Here is a 20,813-nt window from a genome sequence, read left to right as displayed (position 1 = left end):
GGGAGGAAATGCAATCTTTGTGGTGAGGCGGGGCACATGTTCCGAGGATGCCCCAACAGGACCAGGACCAGGACCTACGCAGAAGCTGCATCTTCTGCAGCTGAGCCGATGCGCCCGCCGGTCTTCACTGGCGGGCCGGCGTCGGAGGGCGGTTCGAAGGGCGAGAAGGCTGGGATGGAGCAGGGAGCCGGAGGCCCCTCTGGGGCGGCCCCTGCATCGAAGTCCCTTAACGATGGGCGGACCTCGCATGGACCGGAGCGGAGGGGTCCTCCTTCTGGGAGGGTATCCTCCGTGTCGATGGTTCCCGATACCGATCCTGTTGGGCTGGAGGGTGGTGCCCCTGTGCGGTTGGCTACAGGGGACCACGCAGCGATGGCCTCAGGATCTTCCAGGGCGATTAGCCAGCCAGATGAGGGGGCTTTGCTTCTAGGTGGCGAACATCAGGGAATCGGTGTTGGTGATCTTATCCTGATGGACCAGTCTCTCCCGCTGGAGGAGGTGGAGGAAGAGGAGGACTGTACCAGTGACCTGGTGGAGTCTGCCCCGAAAAAGAGACGGAATGTCGAAGCCCCAGCGTCTCCTGGAATGTGGCTGGGAACCGTGACCTACGAGGGGGCAACCGCCGGCTCACAGAATATCGAGTCGTTTGGGTCCTCTAGCCCGGATGTCCTGGAGCAATTTGACATACAGGGCTTTGAGTCAGGTGTCCTCATGGAAGATCCACCACCCTGACCTATGAATGCCGACATTAAGACTTGTCTCACTGAATGTGAGGTCATTAAAGAGCCCAGTTCGTAGGGCTGCTCTATTCAAGTATTTAGAAACCGCTGACTTTGACATTTGTTTATTACAGGAATGCGGGATACAACATGCACTAAATTATAATGACATCAAGACAGATTGGAGACTGGGGCCCTCCATCTGGTCTGGCTCCAATGACAACAAGTCAGCGGGGGTGGGCTTCCTCTGTCGTGGGAGAAATATTACTGTAAATGCTGTCACAGAAATAGTACCAGGCAGAGTGGTTTTAGTGCATTTTAAATTTAATGGTTTTACCCTACGTGTAATGAATATTTATGCTCCCCCTGATAAGCAAGAGAGAATTAATTTATTTGGGATATTGCCATTGTACTGTACTGGGTCATCTCCCCTGATCGTAGGGGGTGATTTTAATTGTCTTTGTGCTAGTGAACAACGAGCGGGGGGTGACCCTTTACGCAAATTGGATAAGTCATGTCATCTATTGAAAGATTTTATAACTGATTTTAAATTATGCGATGCGTGGAGGTCACTCCTGCCGACGGACCCTGGTTATACGTGGTCCGGAAGAGGGGTGTCCTCCAGGATCGATTTTATTTTCCTATCAGATGATTTTAACCCTGTAAAATGTGTTTTAACATCAAATATATTTTCTGACCATAAGGGCTTGGAGGTGCACCTAGAATACCGGGATGAACAGAGGGTCAACAGGGGCCTCTGGCGTCTAAGTACTTACCTGCTGGAGGACCCTCTGATTCGACAAGACTTTGGTAAAGCCTATCAAGCCTGGCGGCGACAAAAACCTTCTGATGCCCCTATGGTAACCTGGTGGGAAAATTTGAAAAAAAAAGTCAGAATGTTTTTTATAAAAGCAGGGAGACGTAAAGCTAGAGAGAAAAAAAGATGTTTTAGTGATCTTAACACCAAACTACAAACACTTTTTAAATTCAAAGAGCTAGGGGTGGAGGTGGGAGATGATATTGCTAGCCTAAAAACTGAAATCCAGAACTGCATAGACACAAAGGGGAAAGAGATTATTTTTAACTCTAGAGTGCAGCACTTGGAGGAGGGGGAGAAGTGCTCTCGCTTCTTCTTCAAAAAAGTCATGGATAAAAGAGAAGTGATCACAAATCTAGAGGGTGAAACATCTATGCAGGGAATGTTGAATGCTACTTTTAACTTTTATAAGCATCTTTTTAGTAAAAAGTGTATAGATGAGTCCTTTTTATCTGATGCTCTTAATGATCTCGATTTTAAGTTAAATTTTACAGACCAGGAGTTTTTAGAACGCGATATTGTTTTAGAGGAATTATTTTATGTTTTTAAAAGTTTCTCTAAGGGCAAAGCACCTGGGTGTGATGGACTACCTGTAGAGTTTTATCTTACTTTTTGGGACATTTTAAAAGAGGACCTTTTTATGCTTTTTAAAGAAGTTTTTATTTCTGAACAGTTGCCATTTTCGTGGAGGAGAGGAGTGGTGTCTTTGATATATAAAAAAGGTGATCGCAGTGCTCTAGCGAATTGGAGACCCATAACTCTCCTAAACGTTGATTACAAGGTACTTGCTAAGGTGGTTGCAAACCGGCTCAGGAATGTCATTGCCAAACTAATCCAGCCTGAGCAGGTTTGTAGTGTACCAGGCAGAAGTATTTCAGAGGTTTTAAACGTATTAAGGGATGTAATTTGGTATTCCAGAGACCGGGGTCAAAATGTAGCCCTTTTAGCCCTAGATTTTGAAAAAGCTTTCGATAGAGTCTCTCATAGATTTCTTTTTAGAGTTTTAAAAAGAATGACTATCCCTAATATGCTTTTAAATTGTATTAAGATTTTATATAAAAATTGTTTTAGTCAAATTTCTCTTAATGGCTTTTTAACAGATGGAGTTCCCCTTGAGTCCGGAGTGAAGCAGGGATGCCCCTTGTCGCCCATCCTGTTCATCTGCGCCATGGAGCCCCTGCTGAGCGCAATAAGGAAAGACAAAGTGATTAGAGGGGTTCCTGTTCCTGGCGGAGGTGGCAGTGATGTCAGAGTCTTTGGCTACATGGATGACGTGACGGTTGTGTGCGTGGACCCTGCTTCCCTCCGGAGGGCGGTGTTGCGCATTGATTTTTTTTCCCAGGCATCCGGTTTTAAACTTAATTTAAATAAATCTGAATGTCTGACTTTGGGATCCTGGGACACCGCCCAACTCCCGCAGCTCACTATAAAACGAGACAATGTAAAAATTCTTGGAGTTGTTTTTAACGAGGAGAATGTGGGAACTCAAAGCTGGGAGAATGTCATAGAAAAAATGTCAAAGAAAATATCATTTTGGGGTTTGAGGTCCCTAACAATGGAGGGGAAAATTTTAATTATAAAATCAGTGTTGTTACCCCTCATACTGTATATAGCTATGGTGTACCCCCCCTCTGATGTTTTAATTAAAAAAATGACTAGGATGATCTTTATGTTTTTATGGAACTCCAAAATGGAAAAATTAAGGCGAGAAATAATGAGGAAGAATAAAATGAACGGCGGAAGGGATGTCCCCGACTTACATATTTATTTGTATTTAAATTATTTCTGCTTTTGTTTCAAACATTTTAATGGTAATAGTGCGCTAAGTTATTTTTTAAAATATACTTGTGGGATGATTTTTAAAAGATGGTTTAAGTTGTCGTTGAATTCCCCTGTTTTACTATGCCCCCCCAAACACCAAGCAATCTTAGAAAAGACTGTTCGATTTTATAGCCTTGGTGATTTTAATATGGACATTTTTAAAGACCGCAAGAAGCTTTTATCTTTTCTGAGGAGGAATGAAGATGTGACCCCCATAGTAAATTTCTCAGAAGAGAGATCGAAGCAAGTTTGGAAGAATGTCTTCGGGAAATTCTTAGCAAATGGACATAAGGACATCGCATGGATGGTGGTCCACCAGTGCCTCCCCACCAGAGAATTTCAACACAGGAGAGGCCTGGTGGCCAGAGCAAAATGCCCCAGAGACTCATGTGTTTATGACGAAACCACCTTGCACCTTATGTGGAATTGCCCATTTGCACAGGAACTTTGGCACAAAGTTGGGATTCTTTTAAAATGGACTTGCGGTTTAAGAGATTTTAACCATGAATATGTTTTATATGGCCTTTTTAAATGTCCGACCCCTCAACAGTATTGTATATGTTGGTGTATGATTAACTGTTTTAAAGACGCCCTTTGGAAGGCACGCAATATTTTACTTTTTAAACGTGATGCTATTTCTGTGAAGGATTGTCTTAAAATTGCTTTTAGCCAGATGTATATTTATTACTTGAGGGATGTCAAATGTATTGGGAGAAGGGATGCCAATCGTATATGGGGTTTTTATGGGTGGAATTCTGTGTTTTAATAATGTACTGTTTGTGTTGTTGTTTTTGATTGTAAACCATCTTTTACGCACTTAATAAAATATGTTGAAACCTGATCTGTTCTTATCAGTTTAATATCTGATACGTCCCCTATCTGGGGACCATATATTAAATGGATTTTTAGAACAGGGAGATGGAAAAAGAGCTTGCTCTGTCCACTCCACGCATTGACCTGGTATTGCAGTATCTCCAGGACCGGTGCACCCCTTCTTTAATGCAGTTTCTAAAATCAGAAAGAATTGAATTCAATGTTTTTTGTTCATTTTGCTTGTTTGTCGGATTTTGGGATGGACTCTTTGGCTTTGCTTTTCTTCTCCTCATTGGATTTTTCATGTTCAAAGTTGCAGAAGCCAGATTACAAGCTCATTTTGGTTCAACTTCAGCAACTGTGCATTGCATTGCCATGTAATGTGATGCAATGCTATCTTTCTAGCTCTCCCTTTTTACTTCCTTTTGGATAAACAGACATATTAGGCAAGCATTTTGGAGCTTTCACCTAAATAACTACAGGTGGTGAGATAAGCTGCACAATATAATTGACCTTTCAGTATATTGTTGCACACACACCATCTATTTAGCAAATGCCCTTGTTATCAACAGCAGCCTTTTAAACTCACCTGAGCTAACAGGTATGTGCGCTGGTTACTCTGCTGCGCTTAAAATTTCTTTTTTGGTTTGCTACAATGCCTTTTCTGAAACGTTGTCTCCTTCTGCTGGAACACTGACTTCTTTCATTTAATGCCTGCAGACTATAAAAGAGAACCCAACCCAAAAAGTTTGGTTGATTAGTCTGTGGCATTCTGTTAAACTGTTGCTTATGGCGGTCTCTGTGAGCTTCTCAGCGACATTCAGCCAGCCAGGTATCCTGCCTGCAGTAGATGGAATGTGGCAATGGAACGCTGGCTGCGCGTGTCATAATAGGCTCTGAGCCTTTATATACCTGTGCACAGCAGCAGCCACCTTCAGTCTGCTGCTGGACAGCCAGCAGCAGCAGCAGCAGGAGAGGTATGTAATCAGGAGCCCTCCTGCTAAGGGTAGACAGCTGCTCGTTCCACCCCACCCCCCGCCTTAATTGGTTCTCCTCCCTTCCAACGGTGTTGAGGTGGGTGGGAACAGCAGGGGGTGAAGGTGCTGTGTTTAAAGAGGTGGAGTTATGCAGATCTAAAACGCGTGGATTGCAGCAGCAGCAAGCCGAAAAGTGCAGGCATGTAAGGGATCTAGAGGTTGACAACATGTCTTCTTAACGGGAGTCCAGGAGCTCATCTCCACAAATGGACTTTTCAGGATCCTTGGGTGGCTCCGTAGTTTGAAACCAATTCTGGTTATCGCTTCTCGGCCTTTTGGCTAAGATCAAGTGTAGTATCTGTTCTTATCAGTTTAATATCTGATACGTCCCCTATCTGGGGACCATATATTAAATGGATTTTTAGAACAGGGAGATGGAAAAAGAGCTTGCTCTGTCCACTCCACGCATTGACCTGGTATTGCAGTATCTCCAGGACCGGTGCACCCCTTCTTTAATGCAGTTTCTAAAATCAGAAAGAATTGAATTCAATGTTTTTTGTTCATTTTGCTTGTTTGTCGGATTTTGGGATGGACTCTTTGGCTTTGCTTTTCTTCTCCTCATTGGATTTTTCATGTTCAAAGTTGCAGAAGCCAGATTACAAGCTCATTTTGGTTCAACTTCAGCAACTGTGCATTGCATTGCCATGTAATGTGATGCAATGCTATCTTTCTAGCTCTCCCTTTTTACTTCCTTTTGGATAAACAGACATATTAGGCAAGCATTTTGGAGCTTTCACCTAAATAACTACAGGTGGTGAGATAAGCTGCACAATATAATTGACCTTTCAGTATATTGTTGCACACACACCATCTATTTAGCAAATGCCCTTGTTATCAACAGCAGCCTTTTAAACTCACCTGAGCTAACAGGTATGTGCGCTGGTTACTCTGCTGCGCTTAAAATTTCTTTTTTGGTTTGCTACAATGCCTTTTCTGAAACGTTGTCTCCTTCTGCTGGAACACTGACTTCTTTCATTTAATGCCTGCAGACTATAAAAGAGAACCCAACCCAAAAAGTTTGGTTGATTAGTCTGTGGCATTCTGTTAAACTGTTGCTTATGGCGGTCTCTGTGAGCTTCTCAGCGACATTCAGCCAGCCAGGTATCCTGCCTGCAGTAGATGGAATGTGGCAATGGAACGCTGGCTGCGCGTGTCATAATAGGCTCTGAGCCTTTATATACCTGTGCACAGCAGCAGCCACCTTCAGTCTGCTGCTGGACAGCCAGCAGCAGCAGCAGCAGGAGAGGTATGTAATCAGGAGCCCTCCTGCTAAGGGTAGACAGCTGCTCGTTCCACCCCACCCCCCGCCTTAATTGGTTCTCCTCCCTTCCAACGGTGTTGAGGTGGGTGGGAACAGCAGGGGGTGAAGGTGCTGTGTTTAAAGAGGTGGAGTTATGCAGATCTAAAACGCGTGGATTGCAGCAGCAGCAAGCCGAAAAGTGCAGGCATGTAAGGGATCTAGAGGTTGACAACATGTCTTCTTAACGGGAGTCCAGGAGCTCATCTCCACAAATGGACTTTTCAGGATCCTTGGGTGGCTCCGTAGTTTGAAACCAATTCTGGTTATCGCTTCTCGGCCTTTTGGCTAAGATCAAGTGTAGTATCTGTTCTTATCAGTTTAATATCTGATACGTCCCCTATCTGGGGACCATATATTAAATGGATTTTTAGAACAGGGAGATGGAAAAAGAGCTTGCTCTGTCCACTCCACGCATTGACCTGGTATTGCAGTATCTCCAGGACCGGTGCACCCCTTCTTTAATGCAGTTTCTAAAATCAGAAAGAATTGAATTCAATGTTTTTTGTTCATTTTGCTTGTTTGTCGGATTTTGGGATGGACTCTTTGGCTTTGCTTTTCTTCTCCTCATTGGATTTTTCATGTTCAAAGTTGCAGAAGCCAGATTACAAGCTCATTTTGGTTCAACTTCAGCAACTGTGCATTGCATTGCCATGTAATGTGATGCAATGCTATCTTTCTAGCTCTCCCTTTTTACTTCCTTTTGGATAAACAGACATATTAGGCAAGCATTTTGGAGCTTTCACCTAAATAACTACAGGTGGTGAGATAAGCTGCACAATATAATTGACCTTTCAGTATATTGTTGCACACACACCATCTATTTAGCAAATGCCCTTGTTATCAACAGCAGCCTTTTAAACTCACCTGAGCTAACAGGTATGTGCGCTGGTTACTCTGCTGCGCTTAAAATTTCTTTTTTGGTTTGCTACAATGCCTTTTCTGAAACGTTGTCTCCTTCTGCTGGAACACTGACTTCTTTCATTTAATGCCTGCAGACTATAAAAGAGAACCCAACCCAAAAAGTTTGGTTGATTAGTCTGTGGCATTCTGTTAAACTGTTGCTTATGGCGGTCTCTGTGAGCTTCTCAGCGACATTCAGCCAGCCAGGTATCCTGCCTGCAGTAGATGGAATGTGGCAATGGAACGCTGGCTGCGCGTGTCATAATAGGCTCTGAGCCTTTATATACCTGTGCACAGCAGCAGCCACCTTCAGTCTGCTGCTGGACAGCCAGCAGCAGCAGCAGCAGGAGAGGTATGTAATCAGGAGCCCTCCTGCTAAGGGTAGACAGCTGCTCGTTCCACCCCACCCCCCGCCTTAATTGGTTCTCCTCCCTTCCAACGGTGTTGAGGCGGGTGGGAACAGCAGGGGGTGAAGGTGCTGTGTTTAAAGAGGTGGAGTTATGCAGATCTAAAACGCGTGGATTGCAGCAGCAGCAAGCCGAAAAGTGCAGGCATGTAAGGGATCTAGAGGTTGACAACATGTCTTCTTAACGGGAGTCCAGGAGCTCATCTCCACAAATGGACTTTTCAGGATCCTTGGGTGGCTCCGTAGTTTGAAACCAATTCTGGTTATCGCTTCTCGGCCTTTTGGCTAAGATCAAGTGTAGTATCTGTTCTTATCAGTTTAATATCTGATACGTCCCCTATCTGGGGACCATATATTAAATGGATTTTTAGAACAGGGAGATGGAAAAAGAGCTTGCTCTGTCCACTCCACGCATTGACCTGGTATTGCAGTATCTCCAGGACCGGTGCACCCCTTCTTTAATGCAGTTTCTAAAATCAGAAAGAATTGAATTCAATGTTTTTTGTTCATTTTGCTTGTTTGTCGGATTTTGGGATGGACTCTTTGGCTTTGCTTTTCTTCTCCTCATTGGATTTTTCATGTTCAAAGTTGCAGAAGCCAGATTACAAGCTCATTTTGGTTCAACTTCAGCAACTGTGCATTGCATTGCCATGTAATGTGATGCAATGCTATCTTTCTAGCTCTCCCTTTTTACTTCCTTTTGGATAAACAGACATATTAGGCAAGCATTTTGGAGCTTTCACCTAAATAACTACAGGTGGTGAGATAAGCTGCACAATATAATTGACCTTTCAGTATATTGTTGCACACACACCATCTATTTAGCAAATGCCCTTGTTATCAACAGCAGCCTTTTAAACTCACCTGAGCTAACAGGTATGTGCGCTGGTTACTCTGCTGCGCTTAAAATTTCTTTTTTGGTTTGCTACAATGCCTTTTCTGAAACGTTGTCTCCTTCTGCTGGAACACTGACTTCTTTCATTTAATGCCTGCAGACTATAAAAGAGAACCCAACCCAAAAAGTTTGGTTGATTAGTCTGTGGCATTCTGTTAAACTGTTGCTTATGGCGGTCTCTGTGAGCTTCTCAGCGACATTCAGCCAGCCAGGTATCCTGCCTGCAGTAGATGGAATGTGGCAATGGAACGCTGGCTGCGCGTGTCATAATAGGCTCTGAGCCTTTATATACCTGTGCACAGCAGCAGCCACCTTCAGTCTGCTGCTGGACAGCCAGCAGCAGCAGCAGCAGGAGAGGTATGTAATCAGGAGCCCTCCTGCTAAGGGTAGACAGCTGCTCGTTCCACCCCACCCCCCGCCTTAATTGGTTCTCCTCCCTTCCAACGGTGTTGAGGCGGGTGGGAACAGCAGGGGGTGAAGGTGCTGTGTTTAAAGAGGTGGAGTTATGCAGATCTAAAACGCGTGGATTGCAGCAGCAGCAAGCCGAAAAGTGCAGGCATGTAAGGGATCTAGAGGTTGACAACATGTCTTCTTAACGGGAGTCCAGGAGCTCATCTCCACAAATGGACTTTTCAGGATCCTTGGGTGGCTCCGTAGTTTGAAACCAATTCTGGTTATCGCTTCTCGGCCTTTTGGCTAAGATCAAGTGTAGTATCTGTTCTTATCAGTTTAATATCTGATACGTCCCCTATCTGGGGACCATATATTAAATGGATTTTTAGAACAGGGAGATGGAAAAAGAGCTTGCTCTGTCCACTCCACGCATTGACCTGGTATTGCAGTATCTCCAGGACCGGTGCACCCCTTCTTTAATGCAGTTTCTAAAATCAGAAAGAATTGAATTCAATGTTTTTTGTTCATTTTGCTTGTTTGTCGGATTTTGGGATGGACTCTTTGGCTTTGCTTTTCTTCTCCTCATTGGATTTTTCATGTTCAAAGTTGCAGAAGCCAGATTACAAGCTCATTTTGGTTCAACTTCAGCAACTGTGCATTGCATTGCCATGTAATGTGATGCAATGCTATCTTTCTAGCTCTCCCTTTTTACTTCCTTTTGGATAAACAAACATATTAGGCAAGCATTTTGGAGCTTTCACCTAAATAACTACAGGTGGTGAGATAAGCTGCACAATATAATTGACCTTTCAGTATATTGTTGCACACACACCATCTATTTAGCAAATGCCCTTGTTATCAACAGCAGCCTTTTAAACTCACCTGAGCTAACAGGTATGTGCGCTGGTTACTCTGCTGCGCTTAAAATTTCTTTTTTGGTTTGCTACAATGCCTTTTCTGAAACGTTGTCTCCTTCTGCTGGAACACTGACTTCTTTCATTTAATGCCTGCAGACTATAAAAGAGAACCCAACCCAAAAAGTTTGGTTGATTAGTCTGTGGCATTCTGTTAAACTGTTGCTTATGGCGGTCTCTGTGAGCTTCTCAGCGACATTCAGCCAGCCAGGTATCCTGCCTGCAGTAGATGGAATGTGGCAATGGAACGCTGGCTGCGCGTGTCATAATAGGCTCTGAGCCTTTATATACCTGTGCACAGCAGCAGCCACCTTCAGTCTGCTGCTGGACAGCCAGCAGCAGCAGCAGCAGGAGAGGTATGTAATCAGGAGCCCTCCTGCTAAGGGTAGACAGCTGCTCGTTCCACCCCACCCCCCGCCTTAATTGGTTCTCCTCCCTTCCAACGGTGTTGAGGCGGGTGGGAACAGCAGGGGGTGAAGGTGCTGTGTTTAAAGAGGTGGAGTTATGCAGATCTAAAACGCGTGGATTGCAGCAGCAGCAAGCCGAAAAGTGCAGGCATGTAAGGGATCTAGAGGTTGACAACATGTCTTCTTAAAGGGAGTCCAGGAGCTCATCTCCACAAATGGACTTTTCAGGATCCTTGGGTGGCTCCGTAGTTTGAAACCAATTCTGGTTATCGCTTCTCGGCCTTTTGGCTAAGATCAAGTGTAGTATCTGTTCTTATCAGTTTAATATCTGATACGTCCCCTATCTGGGGACCATATATTAAATGGATTTTTAGAACAGGGAGATGGAAAAAGAGCTTGCTCTGTCCACTCCACGCATTGACCTGGTATTGCAGTATCTCCAGGACCGGTGCACCCCTTCTTTAATGCAGTTTCTAAAATCAGAAAGAATTGAATTCAATGTTTTTTGTTCATTTTGCTTGTTTGTCGGATTTTGGGATGGACTCTTTGGCTTTGCTTTTCTTCTCCTCATTGGATTTTTCATGTTCAAAGTTGCAGAAGCCAGATTACAAGCTCATTTTGGTTCAACTTCAGCAACTGTGCATTGCATTGCCATGTAATGTGATGCAATGCTATCTTTCTAGCTCTCCCTTTTTACTTCCTTTTGGATAAACAGACATATTAGGCAAGCATTTTGGAGCTTTCACCTAAATAACTACAGGTGGTGAGATAAGCTGCACAATATAATTGACCTTTCAGTATATTGTTGCACACACACCATCTATTTAGCAAATGCCCTTGTTATCAACAGCAGCCTTTTAAACTCACCTGAGCTAACAGGTATGTGCGCTGGTTACTCTGCTGCGCTTAAAATTTCTTTTTTGGTTTGCTACAATGCCTTTTCTGAAACGTTGTCTCCTTCTGCTGGAACACTGACTTCTTTCATTTAATGCCTGCAGACTATAAAAGAGAACCCAACCCAAAAAGTTTGGTTGATTAGTCTGTGGCATTCTGTTAAACTGTTGCTTATGGCGGTCTCTGTGAGCTTCTCAGCGACATTCAGCCGGCCAGGTATCCTGCCTGCAGTAGATGGAATGTGGCAATGGAACGCTGGCTGCGCGTGTCATAATAGGCTCTGAGCCTTTATATACCTGTGCACAGCAGCAGCCACCTTCAGTCTGCTGCTGGACAGCCAGCAGCAGCAGCAGCAGGAGAGGTATGTAATCAGGAGCCGTCCTGCTAAGGGTAGACAGCTGCTCGTTCCACCCCACCCCCCACCTTAATTGGTTCTCCTCCCTTCCAACGGTGTTGAGGCGGGTGGGAACAGCAGGGGGTGAAGGTGCTGTGTTTAAAGAGGTGGAGTTATGCAGATCTAAAACGCGTGGATTGCAGCAGCAGCAAGCCGAAAAGTGCAGGCATGTAAGGGATCTAGAGGTTGACAACATGTCTTCTTAACGGGAGTCCAGGAGCTCATCTCCACAAATGGACTTTTCAGGATCCTTGGGTGGCTCCGTAGTTTGAAACCAATTCTGGTTATCGCTTCTCGGCCTTTTGGCTAAGATCAAGTGTAGTATCTGTTCTTATCAGTTTAATATCTGATACGTCCCCTATCTGGGGACCATATATTAAATGGATTTTTAGAACAGGGAGATGGAAAAAGAGCTTGCTCTGTCCACTCCACGCATTGACCTGGTATTGCAGTATCTCCAGGACCGGTGCACCCCTTCTTTAATGCAGTTTCTAAAATCAGAAAGAATTGAATTCAATGTTTTTTGTTCATTTTGCTTGTTTGTCGGATTTTGGGATGGACTCTTTGGCTTTGCTTTTCTTCTCCTCATTGGATTTTTCATGTTCAAAGTTGCAGAAGCCAGATTACAAGCTCATTTTGGTTCAACTTCAGCAACTGTGCATTGCATTGCCATGTAATGTGATGCAATGCTGTCTTTCTAGCTCTCCCTTTTTACTTCCTTTTGGATAAACAGACATATTAGGCAAGCATTTTGGAGCTTTCACCTAAATAACTACAGGTGGTGAGATAAGCTGCACAATATAATTGACCTTTCAGTATATTGTTGCACACACACCATCTATTTAGCAAATGCCCTTGTTATCAACAGCAGCCTTTTAAACTCACCTGAGCTAACAGGTATGTGCGCTGGTTACTCTGCTGCGCTTAAAATTTCTTTTTTGGTTTGCTACAATGCCTTTTCTGAAACGTTGTCTCCTTCTGCTGGAACACTGACTTCTTTCATTTAATGCCTGCAGACTATAAAAGAGAACCCAACCCAAAAAGTTTGGTTGATTAGTCTGTGGCATTCTGTTAAACTGTTGCTTATGGCGGTCTCTGTGAGCTTCTCAGCGACATTCAGCCAGCCAGGTATCCTGCCTGCAGTAGATGGAATGTGGCAATGGAACGCTGGCTGCGCGTGTCATAATAGGCTCTGAGCCTTTATATACCTGTGCACAGCAGCAGCCACCTTCAGTCTGCTGCTGGACAGCCAGCAGCAGCAGCAGCAGGAGAGGTATGTAATCAGGAGCCCTCCTGCTAAGGGTAGACAGCTGCTCGTTCCACCCCACCCCCCGCCTTAATTGGTTCTCCTCCCTTCCAACGGTGTTGAGGCGGGTGGGAACAGCAGGGGGTGAAGGTGCTGTGTTTAAAGAGGTGGAGTTATGCAGATCTAAAACGCGTGGATTGCAGCAGCAGCAAGCCGAAAAGTGCAGGCATGTAAGGGATCTAGAGGTTGACAACATGTCTTCTTAACGGGAGTCCAGGAGCTCATCTCCACAAATGTACTTTTCAGGATCCTTGGGTGGCTCCGTAGTTTGAAACCAATTCTGGTTATCGCTTCTCGGCCTTTTGGCTAAGATCAAGTGTAGTATCTGTTCTTATCAGTTTAATATCTGATACGTCCCCTATCTGGGGACCATATATTAAATGGATTTTTAGAACAGGGAGATGGAAAAAGAGCTTGCTTTGTCCACTCCACGCATTGACCTGGTATTGCAGTATCTCCAGGACCGGTGCACCCCTTCTTTAATGCAGTTTCTAAAATCAGAAAGAATTGAATTCAATGTTTTTTGTTCATTTTGCTTGTTTGTCGGATTTTGGGATGGACTCTTTGGCTTTGCTTTTCTTCTCCTCATTGGATTTTTCATGTTCAAAGTTGCAGAAGCCAGATTACAAGCTCATTTTGGTTCAACTTCAGCAACTGTGCATTGCATTGCCATGTAATGTGATGCAATGCTATCTTTCTAGCTCTCCCTTTTTACTTCCTTTTGGATAAACAGACATATTAGGCAAGCATTTTGGAGCTTTCACCTAAATAACTACAGGTGGTGAGATAAGCTGCACAATATAATTGACCTTTCAGTATATTGTTGCACACACACCATCTATTTAGCAAATGCCCTTGTTATCAACAGCAGCCTTTTAAACTCACCTGAGCTAACAGGTATGTGCGCTGGTTACTCTGCTGCGCTTAAAATTTCTTTTTTGGTTTGCTACAATGCCTTTTCTGAAACGTTGTCTCCTTCTGCTGGAACACTGACTTCTTTCATTTAATGCCTGCAGACTATAAAAGAGAACCCAACCCAAAAAGTTTGGTTGATTAGTCTGTGGCATTCTGTTAAACTGTTGCTTATGGCGGTCTCTGTGAGCTTCTCAGCGACATTCAGCCAGCCAGGTATCCTGCCTGCAGTAGATGGAATGTGGCAATGGAACGCTGGCTGCGCGTGTCATAATAGGCTCTGAGCCTTTATATACCTGTGCACAGCAGCAGCCACCTTCAGTCTGCTGCTGGACAGCCAGCAGCAGCAGCAGCAGGAGAGGTATGTAATCAGGAGCCCTCCTGCTAAGGGTAGACAGCTGCTCGTTCCACCCCACCCCCCGCCTTAATTGGTTCTCCTCCCTTCCAACGGTGTTGAGGCGGGTGGGAACAGCAGGGGGTGAAGGTGCTGTGTTTAAAGAGGTGGAGTTATGCAGATCTAAAACGCGTGGATTGCAGCAGCAGCAAGCCGAAAAGTGCAGGCATGTAAGGGATCTAGAGGTTGACAACATGTCTTCTTAACGGGAGTCCAGGAGCTCATCTCCACAAATGGACTTTTCAGGATCCTTGGGTGGCTCCGTAGTTTGAAACCAATTCTGGTTATCGCTTCTCGGCCTTTTGGCTAAGATCAAGTGTAGTATCTGTTCTTATCAGTTTAATATCTGATACGTCCCCTATCTGGGGACCATATATTAAATGGATTTTTAGAACAGGGAGATGGAAAAAGAGCTTGCTCTGTCCACTCCACGCATTGACCTGGTATTGCAGTATCTCCAGGACCGGTGCACCCCTTCTTTAATGCAGTTTCTAAAATCAGAAAGAATTGAATTCAATGTTTTTTGTTCATTTTGCTTGTTTGTCGGATTTTGGGATGGACTCTTTGGCTTTGCTTTTCTTCTCCTCATTGGATTTTTCATGTTCAAAGTTGCAGAAGCCAGATTACAAGCTCATTTTGGTTCAACTTCAGCAACTGTGCATTGCATTGCCATGTAATGTGATGCAATGCTATCTTTCTAGCTCTCCCTTTTTACTTCCTTTTGGATAAACAGACATATTAGGCAAGCATTTTGGAGCTTTCACCTAAATAACTACAGGTGGTGAGATAAGCTGCACAATATAATTGACCTTTCAGTATATTGTTGCACACACACCATCTATTTAGCAAATGCCCTTGTTATCAACAGCAGCCTTTTAAACTCACCTGAGCTAACAGGTATGTGCGCTGGTTACTCTGCTGCGCTTAAAATTTCTTTTTTGGTTTGCTACAATGCCTTTTCTGAAACGTTGTCTCCTTCTGCTGGAACACTGACTTCTTTCATTTAATGCCTGCAGACTATAAAAGAGAACCCAACCCAAAAAGTTTGGTTGATTAGTCTGTGGCATTCTGTTAAACTGTTGCTTATGGCGGTCTCTGTGAGCTTCTCAGCGACATTCAGCCAGCCAGGTATCCTGCCTGCAGTAGATGGAATGTGGCAATGGAACGCTGGCTGCGCGTGTCATAATAGGCTCTGAGCCTTTATATACCTGTGCACAGCAGCAGCCACCTTCAGTCTGCTGCTGGACAGCCAGCAGCAGCAGCAGCAGGAGAGGTATGTAATCAGGAGCCCTCCTGCTAAGGGTAGACAGCTGCTCGTTCCACCCCACCCCCCGCCTTAATTGGTTCTCCTCCCTTCCAACGGTGTTGAGGCGGGTGGGAACAGCAGGGGGTGAAGGTGCTGTGTTTAAAGAGGTGGAGTTATGCAGATCTAAAACGCGTGGATTGCAGCAGCAGCAAGCCGAAAAGTGCAGGCATGTAAGGGATCTAGAGGTTGACAACATGACTTCTTAACGGGAGTCCAGGAGCTCATCTCCACAAATGGACTTTTCAGGATCCTTGGGTGGCTCCGTAGTTTGAAACCAATTCTGGTTATCGCTTCTCGGCCTTTTGGCTAAGATCAAGTGTAGTATCTGTTCTTATCAGTTTAATATCTGATACGTCCCCTATCTGGGGACCATATATTAAATGGATTTTTAGAACAGGGAGATGGAAAAAGAGCTTGCTCTGTCCACTCCACGCATTGACCTGGTATTGCAGTATCTCCAGGACCGGTGCACCCCTTCTTTAATGCAGTTTCTAAAATCAGAAAGAATTGAATTCAATGTTTTTTGTTCATTTTGCTTGTTTGTCGGATTTTGGGATGGACTCTTTGGCTTTGCTTTTCTTCTCCTCATTGGATTTTTCATGTTCAAAGTTGCAGAAGCCAGATTACAAGCTCATTTTGGTTCAACTTCAGCAACTGTGCATTGCATTGCCATGTAATGTGATGCAATGCTATCTTTCTAGCTCTCCCTTTTTACTTCCTTTTGGATAAACAGACATATTAGGCAAGCATTTTGGAGCTTTCACCTAAATAACTACAGGTGGTGAGATAAGCTGCACAATATAATTGACCTTTCAGTATATTGTTGCACACACACCATCTATTTAGCAAATGCCCTTGTTATCAACAGCAGCGTTTTAAACTCACCTGAGCTAACAGGTATGTGCGCTGGTTACTCTGCTGCGCTTAAAATTTCTTTTTTGGTTTGCTACAATGCCTTTTCTGAAACGTTGTCTCCCTCTGCTGGAACACTGACTTCTTTCATTTAATGCCTGCAGACTATAAAAGAGAACCCAACCCAAAAAGTTTGGTTGATTAGTCTGTGGCATTCTGTTAAACTGTTGCTTATGGCGGTCTCTGTGAGCTTCTCAGCGACATTCAGCCAGCCAGGTATCCTGCCTGCAGTAGATGGAATGTGGCAATGGAACGCTGGCTGCGCGTGTCATAATAGGCTCTGAGCCTTTATATACCTGTGCACAGCAGCAGCCACCTTCAGTCTGCTGCTGGACAGCCAGCAGCAGCAGCAGCAGGAGAGGTATGTAATCAGGAGCCCTCCTGCTAAGGGTAGACAGCTGCTCGTTCCACCCCACCCCCCGCCTTAATTGGTTCTCCTCCCTTCCAACGGTGTTGAGGCGGGTGGGAACAGCAGGGGGTGAAGGTGCTGTGTTTAAAGAGGTGGAGTTATGCACATCTAAAACGCGTGGATTGCAGCAGCAGCAAGCCGAAAAGTGCAGGCATGTAAGGGATCTAGAGGTTGACAACATGTCTTCTTAACGGGAGTCCAGGAGCTCATCTCCACAAATGGACTTTTCAGGATCCTTGGGTGGCTCCGTAGTTTGAAACCAATTCTGGTTATCGCTTCTCGGCCTTTTGGCTAAGATCAAGTGTAGTATCTGTTCTTATCAGTTTAATATCTGATACGTCCCCTATCTGGGGACCATATATTAAATGGATTTTTAGAACAGGGAGATGGAAAAAGAGTTTGCTCTGTCCACTCCACGCATTGACCTGGTATTGCAGTATCTCCAGGACCGGTGCACCCCTTCTTTAATGCAGTTTCTAAAATCAGAAAGAATTGAATTCAATGTTTTTTGTTCATTTTGCTTGTTTGTCGGATTTTGGGATGGACTCTTTGGCTTTGCTTTTCTTCTCCTCATTGGATTTTTCATGTTCAAAGTTGCAGAAGCCAGATTACAAGCTCATTTTGGTTCAACTTCAGCAACTGTGCATTGCATTGCCATGTAATGTGATGCAATGCTATCTTTCTAGCTCTCCCTTTTTACTTCCTTTTGGATAAACAGACATATTAGGCAAGCATTTTGGAGCTTTCACCTAAATAACTACAGGTGGTGAGATAAGCTGCACAATATAATTGACCTTTCAGTATATTGTTGCACACACACCATCTATTTAGCAAATGCCCTTGTTATCAACAGCAGCCTTTTAAACTCACCTGAGCTAACAGGTATGTGCGCTGGTTACTCTGCTGCGCTTAAAATTTCTTTTTTGGTTTGCTACAATGCCTTTTCTGAAACGTTGTCTCCTTCTGCTGGAACACTGACTTCTTTCATTTAATGCCTGCAGACTATAAAAGAGAACCCAACCCAAAAAGTTTGGTTGATTAGTCTGTGGCATTCTGTTAAACTGTTGCTTATGGCGGTCTCTGTGAGCTTCTCAGCGACATTCAGCCAGCCAGGTATCCTGCCTGCAGTAGATGGAATGTGGCAATGGAACGCTGGCTGCGTGTGTCATAATAGGCTCTGAGCCTTTATATACCTGTGCACAGCAGCAGCCACCTTCAGTCTGCTGCTGGACAGCCAGCAGCAGCAGGAGAGGTATGTAATCAGGAGCCCTCCTGCTAAGGGTAGACAGCTGCTCGTTCCACCCCACCCCCCGCCTTAATTGGTTCTCCTCCCTTCCAACGGTGTTGAGGCGGGTGGGAACAGCAGGGGGTGAAGGTGCTGTGTTTAAAGAGGTGGAGTTATGCAGATCTAAAACGCGTGGATTGCAGCAGCAGCAAGCCGAAAAGTGCAGGCATGTAAGGGATCTAGAGGTTGACAACATGTCTTCTTAACGGGAGTCCAGGAGCTCATCTCCACAAATGGACTTTTCAGGATCCTTGGGTGGCTCCGTAGTTTGAAACCAATTCTGGTTATCGCTTCTCGGCCTTTTGGCTCAGATCAAGTGTCTGGACATCAGGTTCCTTGAGTGCTAGCCCTCGGCCTTCCAGCATCGCCACTCCGGTGGCTTAAGCTGGATGCTGCTATAGGGGGAGAGTGAGGAGGAAACGGGAAGGCGATTTCCGTGGCTGACTATGGGAGTCAAGCTGAAATTTGCTGGGACCGGGGACCCCCGGGTCAAGAATGGATTTCGCATTGAGATTTCCGAGGAGAAGAAGGGACATTTTTCCATGTCCTACCTGGTGAATGCCATCTTCTATGAAGCATTGAAGATTAAGAAGTCGGACATTCTTTGCCTGCAGGAATTTAGAAGTCATGGAAGGTATGTGCTGGTTCTTTCTACTATGGCTGCTTGCCAAAATCTTTATAGAACCTTGAAAGGCCATACTGAGAACTCCCTCCTTGATGGACTCACTTTTACTGTCCTCTATTCAAAGGGGGATGTTCCTGTTGTTGTGTTTATGCACAATCCCTTTATCCCCCAGGAGGACATTACTGTATTCTTGAGGAGGCATTGTACTTATGTGCATTTTTCCCACAAGATCTCGAATGAAGAAGGCTTGTGGACTGGCAAATACAAGTACTTTGTTCGTTTTGCTACAGACCCCGAGGGGCCAGGGGGCATACATTATCCTCCTATGAGTTTCTCTATTGGGAGAGACACTGGTTTCTTGTACTTTCCTGATGCTCCTTTTTTCTGCAGAAGATGTAACAAGTATGGTCATGTCCAGGAGTCCTGCAGGTATCCGCCAACCTGCAGGAGGTGTAACACGTCTGGTCATATGGCGAAAGACTGCAAGAACCAGGTAAAGTGTGATGCTTGTGGTGAGGAGGGGCATGTTCTTAGGCAGTGTCAAGCTGGAACCACTCCTAAGTCTTTTGCTCAAGTGGTCGCGGAGGGGCCTGCTGTTCCTTCGACTTCTACTAGGGTTCCACAAGGTCCCCTTCCGGATGTCGGGGAGGCAACTGCTCCCCAAGAGGAAGAGGATGGCACTCAGATGGACGACATATTTGAAGATGCCCAGCTTCAGCCTCCTGCGTCAGGAGGCTTTGACATGGTGATTCCAGAGGTGATGTCACCTTTCCCTCCCCAGTTTGGTGTCCGTGGTGAGGGGGAAATGGACTTGTCCAATTCTCCTGTCATATCTTGGTGCAATACTGCTTCAGAGGAGATCGGGGGCGGTGGCCAAGGGGACTTGTCTGCTGTCCGTTTCTCTGATGAGGAGGATCCTGATGTGGTCAAGAAGAAGCCAAGGACTGAGTGTTCATCCATTGCTGCCGTGTGTGATAGCCCGGTGGACTCTCGTGCTTACCCGTCAGATGTATTTTCTCCTGACATTGTTACATTTGGCATTCAGCCAGATGGTAATAGCTTTGCTTTGCTTGATGAAGGTTGAGTTGATGTTTTCTTTCTTTTTTTTTCAGGTTATGTGTGATCCCCTTTAGTTATGCCGCATCATTCTGGATGGGACATTGTGTCCCTTAATGTTAGGCAAATTAGATCTGTTACCCGAAGAACAACAGTTCTGGATTATCTAAAGGGTTTGAGTGCAGATGTCTATTGTCTACAAGAGTGTGGGATTACTGAATCTCCAGGAGATAAGGACTGGCCTTATGGCCAGTATGTTTGGTCGGGGTCCAGCTTTAACAAAAATGATGGTGTGGGGATTTTAGTTGGTAATAAGAATATTACTATTGATAGTTACACGGTTGTGGAGGTGGGTCGCTGCATTATTGTTTTTTTGAGTTATAGGGGGTGGAAGGTTAGAATGATTAATTTATATTGTCCTACTAAAAAAGAGGAGCGGCTTGCTCTTCTTGAGAAATTGAGTTTTTTTCTTCCTGGAAAAATTCCTACAGTTTTTGTTGGTGACTGTAATTGTGTCACAGAAGGTAATGTGGACATTACGGGAAAAAAGTTATCTCAACTTATTTCTGATTTTTCTTTCTTAGACGCTGCAATACTTGAGTATGGCATTCCACCACCGCCTACATATTATGCTGACCGTGGTAATATTTCATCGAGGATAGATAGGATGTTATTTTCCAAAAATATGGTTTGTTCAAGTTATGTTCAACATAAGGTACCTTTTTCTGATCATGAGTGTTTGCGTGGAGTTTTTAGTGCGAATGGGGACATGGTGTTTGGGGGTGGGGTTTGGAAATTGAATACGAGGTTGTTGGAGGATGAGGAGGTGATGAGTGAGTTGGAGAAAAGGTATGCAAGTTGGAGGTGGCGTAAGCGTGATTTTGGTAGTGTGCTTGAA

At 44.7% G+C, this 20,813-nt stretch overlaps 11 non-coding genes across 11 annotated transcripts; all 11 read left to right on the top strand.

The window, feature by feature from the left end:
• The first annotated feature begins 4,161 nt into the window (after positions 1–4,161).
• On the top strand, positions 4,162–4,351 carry LOC141224438 (U2 spliceosomal RNA). Its single transcript, XR_012291860.1, has one exon. It is a non-coding gene; the product is annotated as a U2 spliceosomal RNA (small nuclear RNA).
• Positions 4,352–5,466: 1,115 nt separating this feature from the next.
• On the top strand, positions 5,467–5,657 carry LOC141224740 (U2 spliceosomal RNA). Its single transcript, XR_012292074.1, has one exon. It is a non-coding gene; the product is annotated as a U2 spliceosomal RNA (small nuclear RNA).
• Positions 5,658–6,772: 1,115 nt separating this feature from the next.
• Positions 6,773–6,963, top strand: LOC141224739 (U2 spliceosomal RNA). The gene has a single exon (XR_012292073.1). It is a non-coding gene; the product is annotated as a U2 spliceosomal RNA (small nuclear RNA).
• Positions 6,964–8,078: 1,115 nt separating this feature from the next.
• Positions 8,079–8,269, top strand: LOC141224738 (U2 spliceosomal RNA). The gene has a single exon (XR_012292072.1). It is a non-coding gene; the product is annotated as a U2 spliceosomal RNA (small nuclear RNA).
• Positions 8,270–9,384: 1,115 nt separating this feature from the next.
• On the top strand, positions 9,385–9,575 carry LOC141224737 (U2 spliceosomal RNA). The gene has a single exon (XR_012292071.1). It is a non-coding gene; the product is annotated as a U2 spliceosomal RNA (small nuclear RNA).
• A 1,115-nt stretch (positions 9,576–10,690) lies between these two features.
• On the top strand, positions 10,691–10,881 carry LOC141224736 (U2 spliceosomal RNA). Its single transcript, XR_012292070.1, has one exon. It is a non-coding gene; the product is annotated as a U2 spliceosomal RNA (small nuclear RNA).
• A 1,115-nt stretch (positions 10,882–11,996) lies between these two features.
• Positions 11,997–12,187, top strand: LOC141224735 (U2 spliceosomal RNA). The gene has a single exon (XR_012292069.1). It is a non-coding gene; the product is annotated as a U2 spliceosomal RNA (small nuclear RNA).
• Positions 12,188–13,302: 1,115 nt separating this feature from the next.
• On the top strand, positions 13,303–13,493 carry LOC141225049 (U2 spliceosomal RNA). Its single transcript, XR_012292375.1, has one exon. It is a non-coding gene; the product is annotated as a U2 spliceosomal RNA (small nuclear RNA).
• Positions 13,494–14,608: 1,115 nt separating this feature from the next.
• Positions 14,609–14,799, top strand: LOC141224734 (U2 spliceosomal RNA). Its single transcript, XR_012292068.1, has one exon. It is a non-coding gene; the product is annotated as a U2 spliceosomal RNA (small nuclear RNA).
• Positions 14,800–15,914: 1,115 nt separating this feature from the next.
• Positions 15,915–16,105, top strand: LOC141224733 (U2 spliceosomal RNA). Its single transcript, XR_012292067.1, has one exon. It is a non-coding gene; the product is annotated as a U2 spliceosomal RNA (small nuclear RNA).
• A 1,115-nt stretch (positions 16,106–17,220) lies between these two features.
• Positions 17,221–17,411, top strand: LOC141225073 (U2 spliceosomal RNA). Its single transcript, XR_012292397.1, has one exon. It is a non-coding gene; the product is annotated as a U2 spliceosomal RNA (small nuclear RNA).
• The last annotated feature ends 3,402 nt before the right edge of the window (positions 17,412–20,813 follow it).

The sequence above is a fragment of the Phyllobates terribilis genome, unplaced genomic scaffold, assembly GCF_046119375.1.
Source record: "Phyllobates terribilis strain yellow unplaced genomic scaffold, ASM4611937v1 Scaffold_393__1_contigs__length_1774422, whole genome shotgun sequence".
NCBI classification, from domain to species: domain Eukaryota; kingdom Metazoa; phylum Chordata; class Amphibia; order Anura; family Dendrobatidae; genus Phyllobates; species Phyllobates terribilis.
Note: the sequence above shows the minus strand (reverse complement) of the source record. Positions and strands in the feature narration are given on the sequence as shown.